Here is a 23,524-nt window from a genome sequence, read left to right as displayed (position 1 = left end):
AACAAATGGTTTTAATCATTAAGCCCATCATTATGTCATGGACAGTACTTACAATTAATCACGAGTCATAGCTTGAGTCCCTCAAAAATGCTAATCTTTTTTCTCAGGCATGCTGGGAATCTCTTATTCTCGTGATGACTGTTTCATCCTTGATCAGTGAAGAATCTGAGGAGGGTCAAGTGCCTGTGTAATTAATTGAAATTCGATTGCACTATGTAAGAGTGCCCCAGGACATGCTTGGGTCCCATGCTACCATGTGGCGTTCTAACAGCGTTTAATAGTCTGTCATGACGCATTTATCACCATGGGCTACGACTGAATGACTTTCCAAAATCTCATGTCAAGGGATTTCGTAAAAAATATATATTTTCTCCATTAACCGTAATCTATCATCATCGCTAGCACACCAGTGTCAGCGATAGGTCAAGACAGCAGAACGAATTTGGTGACAAGGATCTCTTGCTAAATAAAAAAAAAACACATGAAGGCTTTGAAGTGGCTTGAACAAACTGGACACCTGACTTTTTCAACCCTATGGGCTTCATACCACAAAATGAGCTCCATGAAGAAAAAGATTTGGAAGATCTTTAATGGCCTGCTCTAAGGCTACGATGTCAACCCTATTGAACACTATGACTTTAAATACTGATTGCACCCCCAGGCCTCTTCCCCCATTAACATCAGTACCTGGCTTAACTAACACCCTTATGGCTGAATGAGCAAAAATCTCCCTAATGGAACATCTTCCCAAAAAAATGGAGGTTATTATAACTGCCAGTAGGGACAATGTAGAATGCCATGTTCCAAAAGCATATCTTATGATTAGATGTCCACAAACTTTTGTCCATAAGGTCTATTTATAACATGATCACTCCAAAATAAATAACATCTCGAAACCCTGAGTGAGATGTACTACAAACTATATCGGGTACTAATGCTGTCAGCCCAGAACAGAAATCTGTAGCTCCAGTCAGCACAGCCTCACTAAAATCGGACAGTTTGACAACTGGAAAACCATCATCTGTTCTTTCTTTATTTTTTTTTAAACAATTGTCAGCTGTGCAGGTTCAGTACACTTCTGCCAGTAGTCTTGGATTCTTATTGTTGGCTGACAGGATTGGAGCCCAATCAGCCAATTGTCATTCCCATACTCATAGATTTTAATTTCTGTTGGAATGCTGGAAAGCTGGAGCCATTTTTCCATTCATTTAGTTGTTGCTTTGTAGCTTGGTAGAGTTATTATTATAGGTAATAAAAAAAGTACTAGCAGATGCCCATTAGGGAAGAAATCATGGCTTGTGCTTGTTCTTTAACCCTATGGAATTCCCAATCATAAATCCTTTATATTTTGTTTTCAATGAACGTGATTTGTACATATCAAATTTCAGACAACAGCACAGAAAGTCAACATTCCGGGTTTAAAATAGGGAATATTTAAGTATTAAAAAAAAAAAATTTATATATTAATCATTATTTAAAAAATTGTATTGTTATGTTGATGATGATTGTCATTATTATTATTATTATTATTATTATTATTATTATTAATAATAATAATAATAACAAACATTTTAATCATTTGCAAATTTTAAATATTTAAATTAATACAATATTTAATATATATTATCTATCTATCTATCTATCTATCTATCTATCTATCTATCTATCTATCTATCTATCTATCTATCTATCTATCTATTTTTTTTAAATAAACTTAATTTCTGTCTCATCAAAAGCTGCAAAATACTTTGAAATACGGGGAATATTACATAATAATTAAATGCTAAAATGTATAAAAAATCACTTATTAAAAACTAAATTACAAAAAAAAAATGCTAAAGATATTAAACAAACATTTTTAAATATAGCATTATATATATATATATATATATATATATATATATATATATATATATATATATATATATATATATATATATATATATACACACACACAATTTTTAATTTCTTCAAAAACCCAAATAATGCAAAATAAATAGAAATATAGGCCAAAAGACAGAGAATTTATAACAACACATTCGATACAGCTCAAAAAGCCCTCGGAAAAAAACAGTAGTATTTCATTATCAGAAAATGCCAAAAAAAAGCCAAAAATAAAACAATTGAACAAACAAACAAACAAATAAACAACATCTCCTGTTCAGTTCTTCTTAGTAACAGCACCAGCAGTGCTTCAGCGTCTCCAGCCAATGAAGATGTCCTGTTCTTACAATGCATCCTAATCTGTTGCACAGGAATTGCATCAGCCTTCACCAGTCATTCTACACATACATACACACACAAAACACACTGCATACTAATACTACAGAACAGTAAGTGGAGCGTGTGATAGGCTGACAGGATTCATTCCTATTCCATGATGTCTGGAGATTTATTTCTTTATCTGAATCAATCTCTCTCTCTCTCTCTCTCTCTCTCTCTCACACACACACACAACCACACACACACACACAACACACACACACACACACATACAAGGCATCAACTCATTGATCCAGCTCAGCAAGATATATAACAAGGATATTAGGAGGTCATTTGGTACCATTAAGTGTAGCCTGGTGGTGATCAGGAAGGTAAAGACAGAATAGCAGACATACAATGGATCTACAAGTACATTGGTATCTCATAGGTTAATAGGAGCCCCAAGGAACGAAAGCTGTTTGTGGTAGATATGGAAATCCCAGGAAACCGTAATATAAATAGAATAAACATGAGAAAATGGAGTTTGAGGCGTTAAAGGAACAGATATGGAAGGTGAAGTCCAAAGTGGTCCAAGTGGTAATATAGATGGTGTGACCCTCAAATTGCGAAAGTCGCTCCAGCAGATTCCAGGTCGAACATCTAAGCCTAAAAGGAGTTCAATAGCGTTCATAAAGCTCTACTCTATGGCCAATCAAGATTTTCCACTCCAAGCCAAATCTTCATGGAGCTGGCTTTTTGTACACAGGTCCATCGTCATGTTAAAACAGATATGGCTCTTAGTTATAGTGAAGGAAGAAAAATATAGTTATAGTGAAGGAAAATTATTTTTTTTTCCTTCACTATAACTAAAAGCCATATCTGTTTTAACATATATTTCATACCACCACATCTGTCCTGTACAAAACACTTACTGATGGTGGAAGAATCACATATGGCTGGAAAACTCAAGTGTCCCAATACCCTTATCCATATAACGTGTGTATGTAGGCAATATAAACAGGTGCAAAAGAGTTTGAGTAAACATCTGTGATCTAATGCCTTATGTTTGCATGTTCACAATTGTAAAGCTATTTTTAGTGACTGAAAGGAAGCATGGCTGACAAACAGGAAATGCCTTTTTCAGGAGCTCAAGGTGAACTTACTGATCAGCAGGTCATAAAAGGGCACATGAAGAGCGTTACACTTTTCATTAATACTGTTTGAATTTTTGTTTTTTAAATAACCTCTTAAAATTGTACATAAAAAATAGAATTTCAGAATTAACTCTACTAAAACATACATTATTTTCTGTAGGGAAAACCTCTCTCTCTCTTTCCTCCAGACATGAGGGCCAAAGAGTTCAGTCTTTGTTTCATCAGACCAGAGAATTATGTTTCTCATGGTCCGAGAGTCCTTCATGTGCCTTTTACTGAGGAGTGTCTTCCATCTGGCCACTCTATCATACAGGCCTGTTTGGTGGAGTGCTGCAGAGATGGTTGTTCTTCTGGAAGGTTCTCCTTTCTCTTCCTCTCTCTCCAGATCATCTCAGCAATCACATGGTTTGTGTGAAGAGACTCTTAACCCTTTAAATAGCTCTGTGATATAATTAGCTTCGAAGAGCCTCTGATAACTTGAGCTTCAAATCTCAGGTTAACGGGATTTCAATGCTTCTAAACATCAGTAGGATAATTCTTTTGAAGGACCTCACACAGAAATCACTGCACAAACAAGCTTCTGGCACGGAGCCCAAATCGCTGAAGGTTGCTTAAGGAACTTCACCACGACGAACAGGTCAATCCTGTCCACAAAGACGCTCATCATGGCTTTAGGTTACGCAACATTTTGACTGTAGCCTGTGCTGAAGCCTGAAATACCTAAATGTATTTGTCGCATCACTTTTTCCCTTGAACTACAGGCTAAACTACAATTAAATGTAAACAATATTTGAGTAGCTTCAGAATTTTTAGCCACCAATGCTTTTTTTTTCCTTCTTACGTGCTGGTAATGATAACCATGCCTAGCATGCTAGATGCTAGAAAAATTGTGATGCTAATTGCTAATGATTTTGCCCAGATTAAATTCTATCTAACAAACGAGGTCAATAAATGCTAGGAAGATTTCCTTTAAACAAACAAATATAGATGTACAAACTTAGCGTGAAGAACAGCTTCACGCTCTCGGAAACAGGACATCTTCAAACGTTTAATACTTTGCTTTGCCTTTATTAAAACTTCCCAAAGGTGTTCTTCACCAGCTGTTTCTTGTGATCCAGTTCATCCCAGAGCAGTTCAATAGGATTTAGGTGCGGTGCCTGGGCAGGGAATTCCATGATGATACTCGGTTTGTTCTCTAAATAACGCTTGAGTTGGACGTGTGCTTCAGCTCATCGTTTTCTCGTATGGTGAACCCGGAAGTAGGCTAAGTGTAGACTAATACAGGTCAATTTGAAAACGGTGTTTCTCTCCAAAAATGCTTCGGGTCCACCCTTTCGTTTTCAATCGTTTCCCAAAAATTGCTCATCCACACCGAAACGCCTGAAAACGCTCACGTCCCCGAACAGCGAAAATGACTTGGATCATTTCCTCCTGCCGTTTATTTACTTTCGGGCTCATTGGCGACGAATAAAAATGCGTCATCGTTTTACGAAAGCCTCTGTTTTCACAGTCCACATTCCGAAACGAAAACGGCGTTTTCAACTTTATCCACTTTGGGGAACGTTTAAAAAAACCATGCGTTTTTTAAACGAAAGCTTATTAGTGTGGACATGGAACAAAAACTTTTTCTGCTCCAAAACAAACCCAAACTATTAAGCTTCAGCTCCATGTTTGTGGGGGTGAGGCAGTCTGCTAACATCTTTCCAGTTCTCAGTCTCACACAAAATCATTTGTTAGTGCCAAAAATGTCCAATTTGGACTGTCCACAAAACTAAACATGCATGTGTCTCAAAAACCATGTTCGACTCGTGTATTTAAGGGGCTCTTGGCTACAAAATATTCACCAGCCACAGTAATTGAATGTTTACTAGGGATAAACAAGGTGCTGACCATTAGATTCTGAAGCGTAGACAGAAAACAGAATTCATGGTCAATACAGAGCGTGCCTCGGTGGTGACTCAACTGTCCACCTGCTGTCTGCAGGATAAGAGCAGAATAGGTTCTAAATTTCATTTCATTTGCTTCAACCTGAGAAAACAAATTAAAACCATGCCATGGTTTGAAATGGTGCTACTGTAGGTTACAACAACAACAAAAAAGAAAAGAAGTGACTTGGACTCCTTATAAATATAGATTTGGCCAATTTTAATAACAAATCAATATAAAACTAATTTTAATTGCACATTCATTAGAATATTCCTGATCATTTGTTCTTTAAACACTTGGAATTGACCCAAGTCACCAAATTGTCCCAAATAGGCCAAGCTGCTGGCTTTTGTTGGCTGTTTATACTCTATGTGGAGGTTGAATCATGTCTGGTTGGAACGAAAAATTTCACTACTCATTCGAGAAGCTTCGGCTCTCTGTGCAGAATTCCAAAATTTTGATGCTTCAGGGTCAATGATCCTTCACATGACTCAACTTCCAGATAATAGTGCATGGATGACTGAGAATCTTCACACACACATTGCTAATACTGTAGTTTAAAGAATTCCTTTAACTGCAAATAAACAAATGAACAACCCCCGACCAAAAAAAAAAAAAAAATGCTATCCGAGTTCTGTAAATAACTGGTTCACTATGTTGCAAACTTAGGACCCCATCAGCCTAAAACTCTGTTGGGAGGATTTAAAGAACCCTTACTTTCGTTCCACCACTTCGAAAACGAGTCTAGATGTACACTTCCCTCTTACCCTGATAGATGGTGGGACCAGTGAAGCAGTGCTAGAAGATATTATCCTTATTGTAGAGTTCATGGGCGAGAGAACTTTTTATACGATGAGGATCTTAGCTCATTTTTATTTCAACAGACTGTAAATCAGAAAAAAATATGGGCAAAAAAAAGGTACAAAGCTTCTCGGAACCTCCAGGGCACTTTCACACTTGTTTCCATGGAAAGACTACAATGGAGCAAAAATGTTCGTCATCAAGGGCTTTTATTTTAGCTATTGTATTGTATTTTAACCAATGGTACCACTTTAATGAGATAATTAAATGCTTGAAATTCATGTCACCGACAGTAGTTTTGATGTTATGGCTGATCTGTGCATTTGTAATTAAGCAATTCATTTATTTCGGAAATAACTTAATTATTGTACGACGTTATTTTCCCCCCATAAGCTTCCCTCGAGTATTCTGCAATTAAACCTTACATATATGCAAATGAATAGAAAAGGTGCAATAGATTTCATATTCTTTTTCAGTGTTTGTTCCCCCTGGAATGGAAAAAATATATAAATGTGTCACAAAAATCACCCCTCGTTCTCAGCACCCACCCCCCCGCCTGCTGTCGGAGAGAACTGGCCTTGGTTTAATAGGGTATTAGCTAGTAGTCAAAACAATGAGAAGATTGGGGTGGGAGAGATTCATATACCTAATTAGAGAAATGGTTGAGGAGTACACTGGGTTAAAAAAAAGGCCTGCTACACTAAATGAATAGTATGGATAGGCTCATATTTTATAATAGTTACAGATGTGTTATCTATATTTAAGACACTGCACTAACATTCATTTGAAGGTCAAACGCAATTTAAAATGGGTATTGCACAGCTAAAGTGCAATCACATGATAGATACCAGACCTTGCTGGTGGAGGATTGAAACACAGCACATGGTTCACAGATCACAACTTCTTATTGCCATAGTTTATACACCCGTATATGAGGATGCCGCCGCATTCACGAGCAACCTGTTATTTTGATTGAAGGCTTGGTCAAACATGAAAGCTTTAAAATGGTACAACCCTTCAGCACAACCTTCATGTAATAAGGGTTCATGACTTCTTTAATATTCGAGACATGAAAAGGCATGTAAAACGAGCCGTCAGTGTATTTCTGAAGAAAGTGCCTGCAATTGCTTGACGCACTTGTGTGTATTTGCTTTTCGAACACTGCTCTTATAGCAACCTCAACTCTTAGGGGAAGATGTTCCACTCGATTTTTGGAGATTTGTGGTCATTCCATAACAAGGTCTTAGGTACTGCACTCAGCATTCCAGATTATCCCATTGGTGTTCAATAGGGTTGAGGTCAGAGCTCTATAAAGCTCTCCCATCAAATGTGAACCATATTTTCATGGCATTGTGATACTGGAACAGATTCGAGTCCCCCTAGATCAGGTAAAGCGAGAATTTCATGAAGATATCCTGTATAATTTTGTGTTTAAAAAGTTGGGGAAAAACCACATACGTCCAAAAAAAAGTTTTATACGTCCAATACGTTTTATCCATATAATGTTGTAGCCAAGATCTTTGCTTAGTGGTTAATGCATTGGACTTTAGATCCGAAAGGTCGTGAGTTCAAATCCTAGCCTCACCAAAGCTACCACTCCTACCACTCCCCTGGGGGCCCCTGAGCAAGGCCCCTAACCCCATAGCTGCTCAGGTGATCCACATGAAAAGAGTGCAAGTTGCTTTGGATAAGCTGTAAATGTAATAAAAATCAGAAAAAGAATAATGATGGTTGTGACTTCCCACTATATTTGGGTTTGTTCCTCCTTGGAAAACCATTAATACCTATTTAAAGGAACTTCTAACAGGCAATAGTTCAAGTCAGACTACTTCAAATCAGCTACACACCATCATCCAAAGAACCCTTGGAGAGTGCACAAGTGTAGAAATGTCGACTTTCTATTCTCACCAGCGGCAATAATTTATCCACTGATTATAGTATACTGCATAATACAGTCCCGTTTAAAGTGCCAGTGCAGCCATGCGCTCTCTGGCGATGACATTTGTGCTGCTTTAAGACACAAATACCAATTAATCAGCTTCTTCTTTGTTCTTATTTTCTTGGTTGCCCATTTCTGGTATACAATACAGCCATTAGACTTCATAATGACTGGTCTGGATATCAGCAGGAGGCCTTGTGGTCCAGCTTAATTACAGCTACAGAAAACCAATAAATATTACAGGGTCTTTCTCCAAATGAAAGAGGCTGCAGTTATTCTGCATCTGTCTGAAGTAAAGCATAGAATGCTTCACTAAGCCATTTGCTGGATGATGCAATAAATGCTTCCAGTTTTGTAAAGTATATGCAAATAATCAAAAACGTAAGGCAAGAAACCTTTAAATCCCCTCATATTTTTTTAGAATTTGCTCATTTTAAGTCATATAATATAAAAAATAGGGTCAAAAAAGCAAAGGGATAAGTGTGTCGCTGATAAATGCACCATGCATGACCCCATCTGCTTTAACCGTCCCCATGTCCCCCATCAACACAGTCCAAATTCTGTCCCCACCCCATCCCTAGATGATAAACACCATCCACATGCTCCAACCCTGTTCTCACCCAACCCCTCACATGAACCAAGCTTGTACTCACCCCATCCTTTCACGCTGTCAACGCCATCAACCCTGTCTTTAATAAGCCTCAACACCATCAACAGGCACTAACCCTATCCTCTCCCAATCCATTCAGGGCCTCAACACAATCTACAGGAATTTACTCCATCACCACCCAATCTAATTATGGCCTCAACACCATTCATATGCTTTAACCTTGTTCCCACCCAACCCCTCGTTCCCACCCCACCATCCACATGCTCCGCAGAGCCCCAACAAAATCCACAGACTACAAACCTGCTCCCACCCTACCCCTTGATGGCCTCATTACCATCCACATGATCCCCAGAGCCCCAACAAAATCCACAGACTCCAAACCTGCTTCCATCTACCCCCACGACAGCATCAAGACCATCCACATGCTCTGCAGAGCCCCAACAAAATCCACAGACTACAAACCTGCTCCCATTCACCCCCACAACACCATCAAGACCATCCACATGCTCCCCAGAGCCCCAACAAAATCCACAGACTCCAAACCTGCTCCCATCCACCCCACGACAGCATCAAAACCATTCACATGCTCCCCAGCACCCCAACAAAATCTACACAGCCTCGAAACCTGTTCCCACCCAACCCCTTGATGGCCTCATTACCATCTACATACTCCCCAGAGCCCCAACAAAATCCACAGACTCCAAACATGCTCCCATCCACCCCCATGACAGCATCGAGACCATCCACATGCTCCCCAGAGCCCCAACAAAATCCACAGCCTCAAAACCTGTTCCCACCCAACCCCTTGATGGCCTCATTACCATCTACATGCTCCCCAGAGCCCCAACAAAATCCACAGACTCCAAACCTGCTCCCATCCACCCCCACAACAGCATCGAGACCATCTACATGCTCCCCAGAGCCCCAACAAAATCCACAGACTCCAACACAATTCCTACATGGTCTCAACACCATTCAAATGCCCAAACAGGGATGTTATATTGATTTGGATTTGCTCAGTTTGGACCAACATCCGACTCTTCTAGACTCTGTACCAAACAACAGCCCTGTATTCATTACAACCATCATTGGGTCAATCAGTTTTATGCTTTTAATAGTTGTTGATTTATTACAAAACATGTAGTGACTTTAAATTGAAGTGTTGTTGTTGACATCATTTTATGTAGTCGATTTAAAAAGACCTAGGCCATATAACACCATGTACCCTCGAGCAGGCTGTGAGGAATTGTAGCAGTGTTCTCTTCTTATTACTGAATCCTGAAAAAAGACACGTATAAATATTTGAAGAGTACATGCTACTCGGTATCCGCGCTGCCCTGGAGAATCTGGGAATGAACGGATGCTCATGCAAACTGTTCAAACACTGAAAAACACACCTGATGCTTCAAAAGCGCACAAACCAACTCAAAAATCTTATTAGCATTTTTCTGTATTAGCCTTTTTGGTGAACATGATCATCCGTAAATCAATCTGATTCTAGTGAATCTGGTCAAATGTGCAATGATTATGCAGTAGGGATGTGCATCTAGATGACGGAGAGTGATGCGATTCGCATCTCGATTCGTGGCCAACAACACTAAGCAATTCAGTATGGCACAAATAGTTCACTTTTATTTCTTTGTTACAGACAGACTGCAAATCAGGCTTTTGTAGTGCAAAAAAAACAAAAGATTCAATTAAACCAGACTTTCTATTCCTGCTCTTGTTAATATGTTTTCCATGTGACTTTCAGGACACGCCTCCGTCTTCGTAGTCTTGTTATATCCACATTCTTATATTAACGCAGCAGCAGTAGTGCTGAGAACCAAAAAATTGGACACTTTCTAAATAGTAATAAATGTATTGCGAATCTATTAATCTACTAATAATTAAATAGAATTTTTTTTTTAACCAATGCGAATATGTTCAAAACGATGCAAACACCAACTTGTATCTAATGCACACTTTTATAAATCACGGCATCACATCGTTTAATTATAACTTTTAATTTTACCATCCATATTATGTAAATGAGTATCCAATTATTAATATCTGAACGTGTTTACTTTGTCACAAAAGAGTGTTGCATCATGAAATTGCGGTGTGCAAATTCAGCTCATGTAGCGCTGGTGCAGCAGGGGGAATGGATTGAGACATGACTTGCAAACCATTTTCAATTTGCATATTCGTTAAAAGCCTTTTTTTTAAATGATGGCAAGGAATAACGCTGCAGTTTCCTTTCTGTTTTTTTTGTCGCTCATAATAATGACCACATTTTCGATTCCTAAATACTAATATATTTTAGGAACTGTTTTCCCCCTTGCAAAAAAACAAGTCCCTAACTTAAATTTAAAAAAAATGCTAAATTTGGACTGATTTGTTTAATTTAAAAACCGTTCTAGGTTCTCCCAAAACTAAGATATTGTTAGCGAGCTCATAATAGCATTTTAGGGATCGTTATGAAACTGGCTGCACCGTAAACCGATATGGATTTTAAATCCATTATTGTATTATTGCTGTATCTACAATATAGTGGGTTTCCTTGGGTTGCTCATTCATGGAGCCACAGTAAGCAGGGAATTCTCCCCCAACCAGTGGTAGCTAAGTCATTATCAGAAGATCAGGTGTTCAACCCTTTGATGACTTCAACACTGTCCACATGCATCACCACCATTCACCTGACGCGACAAGCCTCTTTTTCAGTTCAACATGAGACGACACCCGACTGCTACCACCCAGACATGGAACTACTTTTCCTTCTATTTCTTGTCTTAAAATATTTGAAATCTTTGACTTGAGATAAATTCAAATGCAAATTCGACATACACCATGTGCAGCCTGCTCGAGACAACTCGGAAACACCATTAGCGCGGCTGAGAAGTGACAACGTTGTGAAAAAGTTGTGAAGCAAGAACGGCGTACGTGTGGTTTACTGTCTTAGCCGCCTGAACTAGCTGTGACCAAATAGCACACAGAACAGTTTTGCAAAAAAAATAAGAAATGTGCAAGCTCCAGCCATATCACAACTTTTTTCTATTTCTCCATTTGTTTGACGCTGACTAAAGTGACCATCTTGCCTGTTGTTCAGTAACAAAGCTGGCACCCCCCTTCCCATCCATGCTGATTTAATTAAATGACTTCATGTAAGTGCTTAAGATGGGGCAGGACAGAAAGGAGGAAGGAAGTAGGACAGGAAGTTTTGGTGTATGCCCCTACTTGTGGGTGTGAATTTGTTCACATAGTGTGAACCCATGGGGTCAATAGGATACTTAAATCGTGCATAGTTTTTCTAGAACTTTCAAACTAATACACACTCATGAACCACTTTAACAACCCAAGGCTGCTTTGCCTACCAAGGTGGATTGAGGAACGGGTCCAGAGCCACTGTTTGCCACACTAAGGACCACTGGGTGGCGTATCCCAGCATAGGCAACTCAAAGAAAACCCAAAAGAAGTGTCATTGCTATTTGCACTTCTGGTTAGATGCTAAATGCATTTCATTGGCCCTGTACTTTTACTTTGCACAATGACAAAGTTGAATCTGAAATCTAATCTAATCAGTAGTCTGTGTAAAATTGGATGGGTGGAATCATGGCAACCTGGCTCTCATTTGGAGCATAGTGCCTGCCCAAATTAAGTGGCAATTGTGGCCTGATTGAGTGCCAAGTCCTAAAAAAAGAGGTATTTTGGAGCGTTATTATAGGTTTGTTACTAATCCTAAATCAGATGTCACCAGGTTGCTGACTGACCTCATTAAAGAGGGACCACGAGATCTTAACAGGTTTTTTTGCACCATTATACTTTTACACCACTCTGCTCTCTCTCTCTCTTTTTTTTTTTACATTTTACAAACAGATGCATCACAAAAAGGACTTGGGGGACGTAGTGTTTCAGGTAGTGAAAGGCAAAGAACATCCCATCCTGTACTTTAGCCACAAGCAAGAAAAATCAACATCTTCTCTTAGACCTCAAGGTCAAGGTCTACTGCAAAATTGTGGAATTGACCTCATCCTGACCTCGGGCCAAGAGCAAAACAGATGAGATGAGAGTACTTTCTAAATGAAGTCTGTACAAGGGTTTTTGACAGCGATTTTGGTAAAGTGTGGATAGTAAAGAAAAAAAAACATAAGAAAAAAACAATATTACGAAAAGTCATTATTTTGAGAATAAAGTCGAAATGATGAGAAAAAAAATTCCTAGCAGTACAAGAATAAAGTCGGAATATTTTGAGAATGATAAAGAATATTGTTGCTGAAGACACCATGAGGATGATCAAAGACCCTGAAAGAGTTAAACACTAGTATATGTTCGACTTTATATCGTAATTTCTGACTTTATTCTTGAAATATTTCTACTTGTAGAAACAGCCGGGGAAAAACATCTGAAACAGGGACAACATGCAACAAGAAGAAACCATTCCAGCGTAAAGGAATGAAATTCAAATAGAAGCATTGACGGCGTATTTCATCCAATACGCCTTGTAGTATTTTGTCTTTGTAGTATTTTAACTACAAAGACAAAAAATATTACATCGAATTTACATAAAGTGGACATTTGGCTGTGTGAATGATGGTGTGTGAAAGATCTGATTCAGGGGGCTACAAATAATTAGGTCATCATCACCACCATCAACATTTGATTGCTTCTCCCAACCTTAGTCTCTATCTTGTACTAATAAGTGATCGTTTTAAACTGACGGATGCACAGGAAGTAACTAATTCGAGCTTAATTTAACGCCTGTGAGCAAAACACGAGAAATCTCACCTCTTATTCCTAATCATTCTCACTATGACAATGTGCGACAACTCATTTACATAATATACCATGGAGGATTAAAAAAAAAGGCAAGAAAGTTTAAAAAAGGCATAAAATGTCTCAATTGCATTAAATAAAGCCAGATGTACCAGTGTTGTGCATTTATGCAGCAAATAGTAAATTTTCCAGTGTGCCAACTGTCATATAACAAGGCTGAGTGGATGCAAGTGCAGATGATTCATCTAATAGAGTGCAATTGTACAAAATGAAATTAATGGATGAGAACGTGAAACAAAGAACATAACCTGAAGAGCATCTGGACAAATGTCGGTCGAATTTATTGAACATAATGTGCTTTATTGAACATCCCATTTACCATTTTTGCTCCTAGAACAACCTCCACTCTTCTGGGAAGATGTTCCACCAGATTTCACTGTGTGCTTTTGGAGATTTGGGCTCATTCAGCCAGCTACTGGTGTAGCTGAGGTGAGGAAACCTGGGGTACCTTCAATATTTCAATTTTCCCAAAGGTGTCCAATAAGGCTTAGAAAGAGCAAAGCAGGCTGATCATCTTCCTTCCTATGTACACCATAGCTTCATGGATCACATGAGCATTTTATAACATTTTACAGAAAAATCACATGTAGCTAGGAAAGTCAGATATCCCAACACTTTTCTGTATAGTGTATATACAGCTAATTACCGTAAACGTAATTAAGGTGTGATGTGACCTGTGACAACACAGTGCATTATGGGAAACGTAGTTCGTTTCTTTATTCCTGACCCAATCAAGTAAAACGTGTCATACTCTAACCAATCATGGATTGTTGACTGTTGAGAGCAGATGTATACAGCCATCTGTTCCTGGCAGAAATGAATGAGTAAAGCTTGTCTGTTATGAAACTGAGTCTGCCTTCGAAGGACAGAATGAACAGTCTGATGCTGCAGGATACGTCCGAGTCTAATATATACTGTATATTTATTCAGTTATAAAATGCTGATGTAATTCTTTTAAAAAAGATGACATCATTTCTTAGGACACCAAACCGTATTAACTTAAATCATGGTACAATGGTACAGATCGTATGCTTATATTTCTTTGGTTCAGACGGACAGCAAATTCTCAATTTACTTAAGTGCCTTTAGACTTCTAACGCATGGCCCCTTTCACAAACAGGCCTTTGTAGTGCAAAAAAAAAAAGAAGAAAATGGAACTCTTGGAAGATGAAGATGCAACTCTACCTCTGCCATGTTAATTTATATTCTATGTGACTCTCAGGACACGCCTCAACCTCCGTAGTAAAATAAATATAAATAAATAAATTTTTACCGTAGCAAATATATTAAAAATAATGCAGAACAATACAAATGCCAACTAGTATACAATGCACACTTTTTTTTTTTAAATCAATGGATCACATTATTACATTATATTAAATTAGATTCTCCTTCTCAACGCTGTCAGCAGTAGCTCTTGGTGTCCCAGATTTGTAAATAGGCATAGAACAACCACAAGTGGTTTTCATGAATCTCCTTTTCTACTGTGTAAATTAGCACACCTGAGCTCAATCCGTAGCAGCAAGACCCAGGAAATAATAGGTGTATTCTGGGAGTTTGAGTCCATGGTGGCCATATTTGGAGGCTGCAGTGGTTGCATGGGATTGGAGTTGCTCTCAGGCTTTGCAGGAAGCTCTATTGATGAAGCTAGCGGATATATTTTAAATGATGTTTTTCATATATGTGTACTTTTTTATCTGTAGTTTGGGAAAACTTTGCAACATTTTGCATAACAAAATGCACAAATGCATCAACTAGTTTTTCTCTAGTTTGAAGCAAAAACACAAATTGTTTTTGTATTTTTTGATATATGCATATTTTATGTTTTGCATTTCTTCCCCCAAAAGTACCAAAATGTAATCAAACCGTGACTTAAAAACCGAGGTACGAACCGTATCATAATTTATTATACAGTTAAACCCCTAATATATATATAATTATATATATACACATATAAATACATACAATCTGCAGTGTATGCTCCTCAACTTAACAATGCAACACTTATAACATCCCAATGCACATCTGAACCTCTAATGATTACACAAATCCTCTTAACGTAATCTCTGAATGAAAGGCTTTTTCATTACGTGGCTGAGCTTACAGCTAACCGCGTGGTAATGAATCGACTCAGTGTTCGTTTGCGTCCAGCTGGACATAAATAGGCCGGTTCGAATCCCCCGTGGGTTTGCTGTATGTACGCCTGTCCGAGTTGTAATCCATCTTCACTTAATCTGCACCTCACCACGAACGGATGAACGGATGCATGGCAGTCCGAATAGCACGAGAAAAGAAAAAAAAAGGCTGATCCTCTCAGAGTTGCACTAGTCATGTGACAAGGCAGCGGGCATTAGGATGACCAGTGTACAGTGACTCACTTTGATTAAACAAATTTTTTGCTTTTTTTTTTTTGGGGTGCTTGGATAAGTCATAAGGATTGAAATGCAGACTAACTGGGAGAAATTCAAGAAGTGGTAATGCTAAGCAGCTTATCAGACCTGGTCTTCACCTTACACTTTTACACGTCTACCTTGAAATACATCAGGTTTCAAAAGCGAGGCTTACAAAGCAGCCCTTTCAGACGATAAACCAATGACGTTTAACTTTATTCGCTAACAAAAGAAAGTGCAGGTGTCTTTTTCAAGTCAAAATTTGCCCATCAAATGTTTGGAAACACTGAAAACACAAACAACAATTGGACAGTGAATAGCTGGAAGAAAGTTCTATGGACAGATAATTCTGTAAGACAATGTTAGCAGACTGCCTCATCCCCACAGTCAAACATGGAGGTGGAAGCTTAATGGTTTGGGGTTGTTTTAGAGGAGGGAACGTTCACTGTAAAAGGAATACCGAATCGACATGGCATGCGATTCTTTCTGGACTGCTTCTCATTGGAACCGAATTCACCATGCAACAAGATGATGACCTGAAACGTACGTCCAAGCCCTTATTTAGAGATCTGGAGTGTTATCTATCATGGAATAACCTGCCCAGTCACCACACAGAAATCCTATCAAACTGCTCGGGGATGAACTGGATCACAAAGTCTGAAAGAAATCTCCAGTTAATGAAAACGTTTTCCAAGAGGCATGGCAAAGTATCTCAGATGAAAGTTTGGAGAAATTTTGCAGAAAGTGTGTAAAGCTGTTATTCATGCTAAGGCAGGACTTTTCAAAGGAAATAAATGTGTACATTTATATAACTCTTCATTCCATTAAATTACCTTGTTTGTTCCATAGAGGCAAAAAGTTTCCAAAATGATCACAGTCACCATTTACACTGGGTTTAGAAAAATACACACTCTATAATATTGTAAAAAAAAAAAAAAAAAAGACTTAAACTGGGTGAAAAGTTTACAAGTTCACGGAGTCAAATAATGGGTATACTGTGCAAATCAGACAAAACAAACAGAGTATTTTGAAACTGTGGCTGTGAGTCCAAGTGTTTAGAAATTAGGTGACAAAACATGGAAGAGCCTGGGTATGGTTTGAAGCGGTCATGTTTTTGTAGGTCACAGTGTCTGCTGGATAATTTAGGCTGTGGATTTTTTATGTACAGGTTCTTTTTGTGTCTTAGTTTTCCTCTGGGTTCTCCAATTTCCTTCCGAGGAAACTTGTAGATTGGCTATGTAGTAAATGTTCTTTAGGGGTGAAAAAGTCTGGACTGGCACCCCTCTCGATGTTGAATTTTCCTAGCTACATTGTTAACTTTGTGACCGCCTGCTTAATATTGTGTTGGTCCCCCTTTTGCTGCCAAAACAGTTCTGACGCGTCGAGCATTAACAACTTTTTCAGCAATTTGAGATACAGTAGCTCATCTGTTGGATTGGACCACACAGGCCAGTCTTTGCTCCGCCCCCCACAAGAGCTGCAGTTCTGGAGATGCTCTGACCGGGTCATCTAGCCACAACAATTTGTCCCTCGTCAAACTCGCTTGAATCTTTACGCACGTCAATGTTTGCCTGCTTCTAACACACCAACATTGAGGACAAAATGTTCACTTGCTGCCTAATATATCCCACACACTAACAGGTGCCATGATGAAGAAATAATCCGTGTTACTCACTCCATGCTTATAATTTATTATGTCATAATGTTATGTCTGGTCGGTGTATTTTTCCCCCAGAACCGGCTGTTGATCCTTCTCAAATAGAAGGATAACTAATAAGTCTATATACAGTATAGGTTTTTACATACACATTACTATATTTCGTTTCTACCCCCTTCGTTTCCCACAGATGTGTCAACAACTGTTCGTGCCTAATGTGCAAATGAATCATTTAAACTCCTTCGGTTTCTGATTCATTTGGAGAAAGCAGATGGAAGCTACTGGTTGGCAGATTTTGTTGCTCCACTAACACACTTGGGTCTGTGACAGATGTCAGAGGCCTGGCTGTGAGTAAGCTTTAGTCAGGTTACACAGCCTTTAAATCAGGGTAACTTAGGACACATTTATAATTGGAACGTTCTCAATAGGTTTATGTTGTATGGACAAATCGACATACTGTATATTGACAAAAGTTTGTGGACAACTGAGGTTTTTAGTGTATGTGCCATTTGAACAGCCTATTCCACATTCAGTCCCTGTTTGCTGTTCTAATAATAGTGTGATTATGGAGATTTGTACTGATTCATGGGAAGATCGTGAGTGGCTTCCTATAGAGCTCTGAACTCAACTAAACTGTTGAACACCTTTGGAATAAATGTGAACACTGAGTGCACCCCAGGCCTTCTCACCTCACCTGACTTTACTAACACCATTGTGAATAAGCACAAATCTCCACAACCGAATTCTGAGTAGAGTGCTGTTTTTATAACTGTAAATGTCGACTAAATGTGGAGTTCAGAAAGATCATATGAATATTCAGGTGTCCACAAACTACTGTAGTGTAATTATGAAGCACATACAGTATGGCTGGAAAAGTTAGACGACCCAATAAATGTCTTTGCTGGCAGACAGGAGTGAATTCTACAGCTGCTGCTGAATGCATGACATCACAAACGCTGATGACTTCTGCTGACATTTCGTTCCCCCTCTCTGAATGAAATGCCGAAGTTCGGCACATGTTCGGCTCGCATGCAGCGTGCACCGAAATAGACGAGGACAATGGATCTTCTGAGCTCTAGTTTTTCCATGTTCGATTGATTTGTATTACCGCAAAACTGGACAAAGGGACATTTAGGCACCTTTTCAGAGCTTAGAATGTAACAGTGTAATGAACAGAATCCTTTCATTTCGATCAAAACGCAATACTACCATCATTAACATGTTCATATATCATATATATATATAGAATATTTAACATAAAAAAATGTACATATTAAACAATATTAATGTTCTTTTTCCGCCATCTTTATTTTTTTTTCCCCCTATTTTTCCTTGTCTTTCGCAGATTCAAGGTTACAGAAAAACGGCAAACTGAGGAGGCACGTGCAGAGGCCCGCACATTTCCTGATGGATGTCAGGTGGATTCAGGGACACGTGCTGTCTGCAGTTCCCGGAGACACTATTCGTCATGTCAGAGGTCTCAGGTCAAGGCTTCCTCTTCTGATAACCGACCGAGACTTTTGGCATTTGCTTTGTAAAAACAAACACATTGTTCGAATGAGAATGAGGAGAAAAAAAGGACTGTACCAATAGTGTCTGGGGATTATATAATCTACTGGCGAAAGCTATTACTGAAGCCTGCTTCTCGCTTCTATAATAGTATATATATATATATATATATATATATATATATATATATATATATATATATATATATATATATATATGACCATATTTAAACAAATTTGTATATTGTTAGGAAAGAAAAAGGAGGGAAATACACTGAATACGCCAAAAGACTCATCTAGTGTTTCTTTCCAACGTCATGGAAAACCACTTTCACCCGCAATCATGCTGTGATGGTTTACAGAACAGGAAATTGCCATAGAATTGATTCACCCACGTGAAAACATATGAATAGAGTCATGGTCGTACCACGGGCCACTCTGGAACCCCTTACGCACACCGCCATCTTTTACTCTTTTTCCATTAAGCCGTAATCAGTATGAATAAAGAACATAATTATATGTATATAAAATGATATTGGTATTTGCATCAGTAAAAAAAAGACCCTCTAATTTATATAAAATGATGAGTAAATGCACTATAGTTTTATTATTTACAAAGCAATCATCAATTTATGACCAATATTTGATATGTAGATTGATTTCTCCTTACTTAACTGTTTCTCCAGCACGTTCTCTCAGCACCACTGCTGCTAGGTGAACATGGCGTATCAACTCTACGGAGACCGAGGCGTGTCCTGGGTGTCACATAGAATATAGATTAACATGGCAGAGGCAGAGGTGCATCTTCCTGCGAACAGAACAAAAAAAAGGACATCTAGTTTTGTTAAAAATGTATGTAAAATTGTACTTGAGTAAATTATTACTCAAGTATTATTTGCTGTTTGTCTGAATCGAAGAAATAACTATCGCACATATATATATATATATATATATATATATATATATATACACACACACACACACACACACACACACACTATTAAGAATGACCGTTTACCAAAATTAACTTTAATTTCCTATGCTAATATCTCGGATTCTGCTTCATTTGTTTGTTTATTCGAAATCCAAGCGCCCATAAGAGACTATTTTCTCACTCCAGGAAATGACACGTACAACACATTTTTGTCAACAAAAGAAAAACAATTATCTGACGATTAAGATTGGTTTGGAAACCCAGTTTTGAGGCTTGTATTTGGCATTTATGATTTTATAAAAGGATATTGCGCTGTCAATTTTCCAGGAGCGTGCACAAACACTGAAAAATAATTGTTTTTTCTGACGTCAAGCATACATTCGAGTCCAAAAAAAAAAAAAAAAGCAATAAACTGCCACCGTTGCTACGATAGGACGACTCGACTGCCTGATTAATTTAATTGAAAGGGAAATATAGCATGCCAGCTGGGGCCTATAAGTAATGACTCTTTATTGTTGTCATTACCCGTGTGTCGCAGCACGTAAGACATTGTCTGACTTTCCCGGCTTTTGTTAGGACCTTGGATCAGGGTTTGAAGCAAAGCTCTGTCTCTCAGACCAACGAGGGATCGTTTGTGCCAATTAACATTACCCAATATATGTGGCAGTTCAGTAGGGAAAGTGGCAGTTCAGTGTGAAGATTGTGTCTCAGTAGGGATAACAGAGCTCAATTTGGGATGTGGCAGCTCAGTCGGAACATGGCAGCTCAGCAGGAAAGTGGCAGTTCAGTATGAATATGGCGGCTCAGTGGGGACATCGTAGCTCAGCACGAGAGAGACAGCTCAGTAGGAGCAAGAAAGTGGCACTCACTGGGGACATAGGAGCTCAGCAAGAAAGTGGCAGTTCAGTATGGACATGAAAGCTCAGCAGGAAAGTGGCAGTTCAGTAGAGACAGGGTTGGTCAATTGGCATGTTTTAGTTCAGTAGGGACATTGGGGATCTCAAGCTCTGGATCAAGATCTGGCAGCTCAGTAGGAGCATGATAAAGCAATGGGGATGTGGCAGTTCAGTCTGGACAAGAAAGCTGTGTAAGGAAGTGGCAGCTCTTCGCTCTATTCCCACACATGAGGACTCAAATGCATCTGATGAAGACAAATGACAGGGAATACAGAAGAAACTTTAACCCAGCTTCACTCTATACACACGAGCATAAAAAAAACTAATTCTAATTACCATGACTTGCAACGCTAACAAAGCGCAACTGCCAACAAGTCGAATGGATTCCAATTAATTCGATTTCAAAGGGAGATTTCATACCTTTCCGAAATCACTGCTGCGTTCATGACAGCTGGAACCGACACTAGCAGGGCTACATTTCATCAAGACGGCTACAGGTGAGGAGACGGATAGACGGATCAGCTCAGCAGGAAGACGTGCAACAGCATGCCTGAGAGAAAAAAAAAAGAATAGATTTTTTCTGCCACTACTGCTAATCATGTACAGTATCTCATTTGCACTCTGGTGCAGTAGGAAATAACTCCTTCATGAACATGAACTAGGTCAGTTGTGGAAAGAAAGGAAAAAAGGGGATATGAGTAATAGGAAGAAAAAAAAAGGAAAAGGTCCAGTGCAGATAAGGACGTTTTTAGGATAAATAAACGTAATCAAAATAGTAATACAAAAATGTAAAAAGTATTGGGACACCTGACCTGTTTAGCCATATGTGGATTTATCCATAAATTACCATAAATTACCACAAATTTAAATATGCACAATTCTATAGGAAGTCCCAAGAAGACCCAAACTTCCAACATGACAAAGCATTTGTAGATATGGTTTACTCTGGCTGAAGTGGAAGATCTTAAGTGGCCCGCTATAGACCTTTCTAACACCCTTGAAGCTAAATGGGCACAATGGAAATCTTCACAAAATCTAATGCAACATCTTCCCAGAAGACTGGAGGTTAGTATACCCACGAAAAGAGACTAAATGTTGCTCAAAAAGCACATATGAATCTTATGGTGAGGGGTCCACAAACTTTTGTCCATACAGTGTATTCAATGAACCGAGTTTTAATCCTGGACTAGGATTAAGATGCATTCTGACTGTGCTATATGCTCTGATCTCGCTCAAAATGGGTTAGTAGGAGTGAGATGAGGCCAGCTTTATGGAAGCTTGCCAAACTTGTGACCCAGTTCTCCGTGCCCAGAGCGGAGCAAGAGGCAAGCACTGGCTCATTCAGAAGCCATAGCAACTATAACAGCAGCTAAATATTTCATAACAGAGTTAATAGCACTTCACATCAAGCCTCAAGCTATAGAGAATGGCAGAATAGCCCAGAGTGGATAATGTGAGGAAAAACATCTCTAGAGGCCACAAACATGTGAAGACGGCGAACAGGACCAATTTATCTATTAGTGTCAGACGTAAAAAGCAATTCTATCTGACCTTCGCCTGTCTCTGTCTATTCACACTGGGTCGTATTGTTGGAGGTATTTCAAAATTTCCATAAAACCCGACACAACATGTTCCTTTTAACTCAAATAAAAGCCACTTTCTGGACAAATCAATTGGGACACCTACACTATATTTTCCCACTGTTCCAGCATGATAATACCCCTGTGCACAAAGCCAGCACCATTAACATATGGTGTTTTTAAGAGATAATAAAATTCGTGTGTCATTATGCATCATTTTCTATATATTTGCATCAGTTAAAAACGATTTGTTTAGATATAATTATTAGTAGATGCTCTATACTTTTAATGTTCAGAAAGAGACCAATAATTTGTGACCAATATTTGATATGTAGATTGATTTCTCCTCGCTAAACTGTCTCTCGAGTGCGTTCTCTCGGCACCACTGCTGTTATGGGAATATCAAGTACAATATTACGACACTACAGAAACCGAGGCGTGTCCTGAGAGTCACATGGAATATAGATTAACATGGCAGAGGTAGAGCTGTAACTTCCTGGTTGTTTGAAGGCACTTGATAATTTGCTGTCTATCTGAAGCAAAAAATAAAGGTGAACTATCAATACCATATTGAATTGCGTAGCACCATTTTTCCATTGCATCGCATTGCATTGTGTTAAATCAAATCGCACTGCATTGTAACAGGGGTGAATCGTTTCGCACTGCGTCGCATCGGTACAATGCTGCTTCATATGTATATTTAACGTACCGTATTGTTAGCTAGGCATTAAGATGCACATTCCTAGTGTACTCAGGTTGGTGCAAAAAATCTTCAGTGGCCGCCTATAGAGCTTTGACCTCAACACTACTAAACACTGGATGAGCTGGAACGCTGAGAGCCCCCTGGTGATCCACAGAGCTTCCCAGGGGATGCGCTCTCTAGACCATTAAGATAATCTGCATCAGGTTTTTTCTGAATAGTTTTTTTGCAGTAGAAAACAATGCATTAAATAACCCAGAAGATATTAACCCGCTGTGTAGTGGATAAGGAAATAACTCCAGACAATGCCTTCACTCAAATTCACACTATGACTAAGGCTCGTGTTAGACAGGATGTACACTCTGAGTGAGTGACAACCTGCTTCTAGAGAGAACTGAATCGGAATACAGATTGT

At 38.7% G+C, this 23,524-nt stretch overlaps 1 long non-coding RNA gene across 1 annotated transcript; it reads right to left on the bottom strand.

Annotated features, from left to right (window-relative positions):
- Positions 1-19,694: 19,694 nt before the first annotated feature.
- LOC124391668 lies at positions 19,695-23,223 on the bottom strand. Its single transcript, XR_006927022.1, has 3 exons — positions 23,119-23,223; positions 21,250-21,379; positions 19,695-19,807 (listed from the first exon to the last, which is right to left on the bottom strand). It is a non-coding gene; the product is annotated as an uncharacterized LOC124391668 (long non-coding RNA).
- Between the last annotated feature and the right edge of the window lie 301 nt (positions 23,224-23,524).

Source organism: Silurus meridionalis, chromosome 9, assembly GCF_014805685.1.
Source record: "Silurus meridionalis isolate SWU-2019-XX chromosome 9, ASM1480568v1, whole genome shotgun sequence".
Taxonomy (NCBI): Eukaryota; Metazoa; Chordata; class Actinopteri; order Siluriformes; family Siluridae; genus Silurus; species Silurus meridionalis.
The sequence above is the reverse complement of the archived record's forward strand: the minus strand, read 5'-3'. Positions and strand labels throughout refer to the sequence as shown.